A 7,500-nucleotide genomic window follows, 5' to 3' on the forward strand; every position below is an offset into this window, starting at 1 on the left:
ACAGTCACTCACACACACATATATATATATATATATATGTATATATACACACACACACCCACACACATGTACAGTTGTTATGCTTTCTTTGTTTATTGCGGGTGGGATGAATACTGATTTCTTTCCAAGAGACTATTCTTTCACCAAAACCTTCGCTATTTAAATATTTCATGTGAGTCATACGGACTTGGATATGATGTTATCTCTCATGTTCAAAAGTATACAGCTTTTGAACTTTTAGGTGAGTCTGAAGAATCTGTATATTGTTTGCACACATATATATATATATATATATATATATTATCATTATTACTATTATTATTCTGCAACGCAAAAAAAAAAAGCCTGCTTACTAAGATTCATTAAATTTATATATCTTGCTTTGCTTCACCGTTTCTTCTTATCGACTTATTATAATTCTTATTTATTTTTAACAATTTAGTTGACCGTTCCCTCTCTATTCTTCTACTATATCATTCTTCTTTTTTTTTTTTTTGGCTTCTAAATTTTGGTTCCATGTATATATATCCATTTTACTTCCTTTTCGTTACACCTGTTATTTTTGCCAGAGTTTGTTTTCACGATCCTTAAAAAGAAAAAAAAAAATTTTCTAAAGTTCCTTTCTTTTTTTACATTTCTCTTCGGTTTTTCGTTCCAGTATTATTATTATTATTATTATTATTATTATTATTATTATTATTATTATTATTATTATTATTATTATTGCTTTTAATCTGTCATTGATAATTTCAACGGTACAGAAAGAACTTTTACTTACTCTCTCTCTCTCTCTCTCACATTCATATTCTTATTCATTGACTTACAGATAACAAAGGAACTGTTTATTTTACTGATAAATAGATGTATTAACTATTTATTGATTTCTTTTTTTATTCCTTTTTATAACTGTTAAATGCTCTATGTGGTTTTTGCCAGTGCGCGCGCGCACACACATACACATACGCACACGCACACACACACGTACACACACACACACAAATACACAACATGTTTTAATGAATATATAAATATAGTCACGCATTTAAGTGGGGAACGAAGTATTGACTTTTTTCTTTTGCTGAAAGACGGAATGACATAAGTCTTGACTAAATTCTGAAGTCAACACACGCACGCGCGAGTGCACACACACTCGCACATGCACACACACACAAGCACACGCATGCACGTATGTGTGTGTGTGTGTGTGTGTGCAAATACATACATGTGTATGAAATGAAAAAAACGTCCCGTACACTATAATGGATTTTTGGAGCTCCGTTTTATGGTTTAGATTTCGTGTAAGTGTTATTGTGAGGGGCAAGCAGGTCTTCAGCCGGAACCTAACATACACTCCGAGCTATTGACTGACTGCTGCAGGGACGAGGAAACAGGAATCGAACCTACAACGAAAGACACAGCAGCCTGTCATCACTCAACGGGGGTCGCACACACGTGCACAAAAACATGCACAACACACACACACACGCACACACACACACACACACACACACACACTCACATACAATTACACACACACACACATGTATGTATGCACGTGTGTGTATATTTTTCACGTACGTACACACACACACGTACATATACATATATACGTATGTTCATGTGTGTGTGTGTATGCATGTATGTATGTGAGCGTACGGACATACACAAACACGTACATATACATATATACGTATGTTCATGTGTGTGTGTGTGTGTATGTCTGTGTGCATGTATGTATGTGAGCGTGTGCGTATGAGCTATGTATGTATGTATGCTTTTAGTTGTGTACTGACACACACGCAGCCACACACGCATGCACACACACACACACACACACACACACACATGGCCGCCCTCATACGTAACCAGGAAAGGGGTTAAATTTATCCAGATGCGCAGGGACTAAAATGATATTCGTACTTATTTACTTTATTGTCATCACCTTCAACATCATTTTTTTTTTTTTAGATGTTGGTGATAGCGTCAAATTATTATTAAGAAGCGGGACCAATTAAATTACGACACTTGTCTCTGTTCTCTACTTTCTGTGTTCAAATCCCACCGAGGTCAACTTTTACCTTTTGCTCAAGGCAGGGTCGGTAATATAAAATATCAATCAATACTGGATGTCGGTTTGATCTGCTAGCCTTGCTACCGTGTTTCTGACTTTGTGTCTTATGTTAGAAACCATTATTAAATGTCGTTTTAACGCTCTGTGTTGATTAAAAACAAAAAAAAATCTGCGAATTTCAAATTGGTTCCTTCGTCTTCCCGGTGTCGATAGAAAAGAGTGAAAGGAAAGAAAAGAGAAGAGAAAAAAAGGGAAAAGGTATCTGTAACGTTTCCTCAAAGTCGATTTAATTGACTGTACACAATCTCCGTATACATTTCATATTTCGCGTGTCAGTGTTAACCGATCATTATTATTTATCAATATGTCCTTTTATATTCTGGCTTCAAATCATATCAGTCGAAGACTATGAACTATAATTTTATCAAACGACAAACAGCACTGCCACAAATATTTTTGTGAACTTCCATGCTAGTAGTAGTAGTAGTAGTAGTAGTAGTAGTAGCAGTAATAATCATAATAATAATAATAATAATATTAATAATAATAATAATAATAGTAATGGTTTCAAATTTTGTCAAAAGGACAGTAGCTGTGGGAAGGGGATGAGTCGATTACATCGACCTCAGTGTTCAACTGGTACTTATTTTATCGACCCCGAAAGAATGTCAGGCAAAGTCGACCTCGGCGGAATTTGAACCCAGAACGTAGCAACGAGCAAAACACCGCTAAGCATTTCGTCCGGCGTGCTAACGATTCTGCCAGCTCACCACGAAAGTTGCCAAAGGGGCAGCAATTTTGGAGGAGGGGATGAGTCGATCATATCAACCCCAGTGTTCGACTGGTACTTATTTTATCGACCCCGAAAGGACGAAAGACAAAGTTGACCTCAGCAGAATTTGAACTCGGAACATAACGTCGGACGAAATCCCGCTTAGCATTTTGCCCTGCGTGCTAACGATTCTGCCAACTCACCGCCTTAATAACAACAACAACAAAAACAGTAATAATGATAATCCTTTCTACTAAAAGCACAAGGCCTGAAATTTTGGGGGAGAGGACTAGTCGATTACATTGACCCCAATGTTTCACTGGTACTTAATTTATCGACCCCGAAAATATGAAAGTCGACCTTGGCGGAATTTGAACTTAGAGCGTAAAAGTGGACGAAATGCTTCTAAGCATTTTGGCCGACGTACTAACGATTCTGCTAGCTCGTCACCTTGATGATGATGATGATGATGATGGTGATAGCTTCTGATTTAAAAGCGATTTCTACTTTAGTCGCAAAGCTGGCAAATTAAGGAGATGGTACAAATAAATATATTGAACGTGGAGGAATTGAAAGGCAAGGTTGATAACGATAGGAGCGGAACCCAGTCGGAAGAAATAACGCAAAACATTTGCCCGACACTCTAACGATTCTGCCAACCCCGCTTCCCTTAGTGAATAAAGGCTTTTCAATCAGGCACAAAGCCAGCAATTTTAAGATAGGGAGCTAAGTCAATATCATCGACTGGTACTTTAATTTGTTACTCAGAATGCGAAGAGCCAGAACAAGTACTAACGATTCTGCTAGCTCGCCGCCATTATTGGCTTCTGATTGCGGCACAAGACCAGTAATTTTGAAGAAAGGAGTTAGCCGGTACCATCGATCCCCACCTTACCCCACCCGCTCAGTAATTGTTTGGTTGTTTATTTTTGTCGACACTGGAGGGACGAGAAACAAAGTTGATCGCGGCGCGATTTGAACTTAGAACGTAAAGAAGGACAAATATTGCAAGGGCACATTTTTTTTTACCCAGTACCCTAGTGATTCTGCCAGCACGCCACTTTAATAATAATAATAATAATAATAATAATAATAATAATAATAATAATCCTTTCTACTATCGGTATAAGATCTGGAATTGGTGGGGAGGGAGATAGTCAATTACATCGATCACAGTACTTGACTGGTTCTTAATTTATCGACCCCGAAAGGATAAAATGTAGAGTCGACCTCAGTGGAATTTGAACTCAGAACATAGCGGAAGACGAAATACCACTACGCATTTCGGCCGGCGTGCTAACGATTCTGCCAGTTCGCCAGTTATGATAATAATAATAATCCGTTGTACTATAGGCACAAAGCCTGGATTTCGTGAGGGGAGGGGAGGACAATCGATCACATCGACTCCAGTGCTCAACTGGTACTTATTTCATGGACCCCGAAAGGATGAAAGGCAAAGTCGACCTCGGAGGAAATTGAACTCAGAACATAAAGACTGACGAAATACCGATAAGCATCTTGCCCGGCGTGCTAACGATTCTGCCAACTCGCAGCCTTCGCAATAATAATAATAATAATAATAATAATAATAATCTTTTCTACAAAAGGAACAAGACCTGACATTTTGGGGGAGGCCGTAAGTCGATTACATCGACCCTAGTGTTTCACTGGTGCTTATTTTATTGACCCCCGAATGGATGAAAGGCAAAGTCGACGTCGGCGGAGTTTGAACTCAGAACGTGGCGACGAGCGAAATACCACTAAAGCATTTCGCCCGACGTGCTAACGTTTCTGCCAGCTCGCCGCCTTAACGTAATAATAATAATAATAATAATAATAATAATAATAATGATAATAATAATAATAATAATAATAATAATAATAATAATAATGATAATAATAATAATAATGATAATAATAGTAATAGCAATAATAATAATAATAATAATAATAATAATAATAATAATAATAATAATAATGTTTCTAACTTAATATCGATCCTCAGCACTTGGCTGATACTTTATTTTATTGATCCTGAGAGGATCAAAGGCATAATTGACCTCGAAACCAGAGCATAGAAAGACGGAAAAATATCGCTAGGTATATTTTCCGATGCTCTACTTTCATTTTTTTTTTTTTTTTTGCCACCAGTCGTTAGCATAATTATTAATAGAGCAAAATAATTAAAAATACATTGACATGCCGGTGCTCCAGCATGAGCGCAACTGATGACTGGAGCAAGTAAAAAAAGCATGATAGATCATTGTAGTTTCTTGATTGATATAGACGCTAGGCTAGAAATTCGGTGGGACAGGGTTAGTCAATTATATCGACCTCAGTACTTGACTGATATTTGTTTATCGACCCAAGAAGTACGGAAGGCAAAAATTGAACTCGGCAGGATTAGAACTTGGAATGTAAAAATAAAAAAAGATAAAAATAAAAGAACGGAAGAAATACAGGATTTTTGTCAATCCACAAGTATTAATATAATTATTTCTGACATATGTTGGCCCTTGTGGCCAATAAAAGAATTAATAATTATTTCTGACATAGATAAGGCACAAGGCTAAGGAAATTGACGGAGGGGGTGCGATCAAATAAATCGACCCCCCAAATAATAATGTTCGTTTCTAACATAGGCACAAGACCAGAAATTTGGGATGGAGAATTTGTTATTATATCGACCATATATGCTTGACTGGTACTTATTTTATCGATCGTATACGGATGAAAGGCAAAAAAGAATCAAATTATCACCAATTAACATCTTCGTTGTTATTAATAATAATAATAATAATAATACAATTTTCATAATGTCTATGCGGTTCATATAGAAGATATCGTTGCTGGTAGAACGAATTTATGAAAATTGTAAATACCTTACAGATTTGGGTCCAGCACGCTTCCACAGCGATACTCTACTGCGGGAGTCTTTATGGAGTAACTCGATCTGCTAGAAAGAGCAGTCAAGTCTCACTTAAATCACATCCCTCAATTTTTGTTTTAAAGAACATACTGTCATGTTAGTTATACGAAAAAAATGGGATGGCCATAGATGGTATGCCTTTAATTAAAAGGTCTACCCTATCGAGACTGACTTGTTGCTAAAGAAGAACGACAGCTTTAGAGGTATTTAAGTTCTGTTTCTCTGCGTCCAGAGTACAAAATAACGCCGTGTTCAATTCTGCCTTTCCTTTCGCGGCAGTATTTCTTCGGGGAAAAAAATAAACAAGCATAATCGATACATATTACACACACACATCTCTATCGATATATATATATATACCGAATATATGTACGTTTGAATCCTATTTCTTCTTCATTATATAATCGACATCAGAGCGGTGTGATAGGAGAGTCGGGAGAGCGTAGGACAAAAGTGCCTTTACAGTATTTCTTTTCTTCCGTTCTGATTTCAAATCCAGCCGAGGTCAACTTTGACGTTTATTCGTTCGGAGGCCGATGACATAAAGTTCCAATGAAATACTGGAATCAATGTTATCATCTAAGCCCTCATAAGGCCATTGCACCGAAATTAGGAATCCTTCTATAATCAGTGAAGACAGGCAAGATCATTAGCCCGTGAAGAGACAATGACTGTCTTGCTGATTTTAGTAACTGCCGTTCAATTTCCGCCAAGTCCAGCTTTACTTCTTCCGTGGTCGATAAATATAAGGTACATGCCATCTACTAAGGTTCGATGTTATGTATATCCATAGATGTGAATGTATTTGTAATAATAGGAAACGGAGAAAACGCTTACATCTATTCCCTTCAAAAGTATGCGTGTGTGACTTTGAGCCAACAAATGTTCGCAATGAATTGAAAGAGCAACCGAACGAGGAGGGAGCTTCTCTTCATCGATTGCTTAAGCTGCTAGAAAGACTAGCCAAATATTCCTCTACAATCACACGCTACTATCTTCAAGCGCGCGCGCACACACACATACACGCACACACGTATTGCATAATATATAAAATCAGTACAGAATATACAGAAATAGGGGATCATCAGGGGTGAGTCGAAGCTAAACATCAGCAACGATAGCAACAAACAACAGCATCGTTCCTCAAGGAACTGGGTTCAGACGACCTATCGTGTTCTCAACTTTCTCCATGTTAGATCGGAAACGATAACATAAGAGTAAGAGGGCCGTCAGTTCAATCAACTTTGTTTGCCATGCCCGCCCAGCCCGCACCACTCTCCGGATGTGTAACTTGGTGCCGCTGTAACATTCACTACTACTACTGCTGCTGCCACTGCTGCTGCTATTACCTTAACCGTCATCGCCACCACTACTGCTTTAATTAATACTACTACTGCTACTACTACTACTACTACTACTACTACTACTACTACTACTACTACTACTACTACCACCACCACTACCACCACTACTACTCGTTTTAAATTTTTGTCCGTTTGATTTAATGACTCCTGTTGTGATGTCAGTGTTGTGGTGTTAATGTTGTAATGACAAATTTGTTGTTTGGTGGTGGTGGAGGTGGTGGTGTTTCCTGTAATGTCGATGTTGTGCTGTCAGTGACTGTAATATTGTTTTGCATTCTTAGATCAATCTAACAGACTAATCAGTGATCAAAATCAAAGGCGTTCCAACCATGAACCTCCTGTTTGTTTTTTTCTTTTAATTCCG

At 37.6% G+C, this 7,500-nt stretch overlaps 1 protein-coding gene across 4 annotated transcripts in view; it reads left to right on the forward strand.

Moving 5' to 3' along the window:
• Positions 1-7,500, forward strand: part of LOC106881595 (uncharacterized) — a 191,000-nt gene that overhangs the window by 6,119 nt on the left and 177,381 nt on the right. For 2 of the 4 annotated variants that reach the window (XM_052967824.2, XM_089352192.1), the window contains exon 1: positions 1-241. This exon is cut by the window's left edge and continues 941 nt beyond it. The exons of the other annotated variants lie outside the window; for them this stretch is intronic. The gene's annotated coding sequence lies outside the window, so the exon portion shown is untranslated. The remainder of the gene's footprint in view (positions 242-7,500) is intronic. 4 annotated transcript variants of the gene reach the window in all.

The sequence above is a fragment of the Octopus bimaculoides genome, chromosome 5, assembly GCF_046866305.1.
Source record: "Octopus bimaculoides isolate indiv1 chromosome 5, ASM4686630v1, whole genome shotgun sequence".
NCBI classification, from domain to species: domain Eukaryota; kingdom Metazoa; phylum Mollusca; class Cephalopoda; order Octopoda; family Octopodidae; genus Octopus; species Octopus bimaculoides.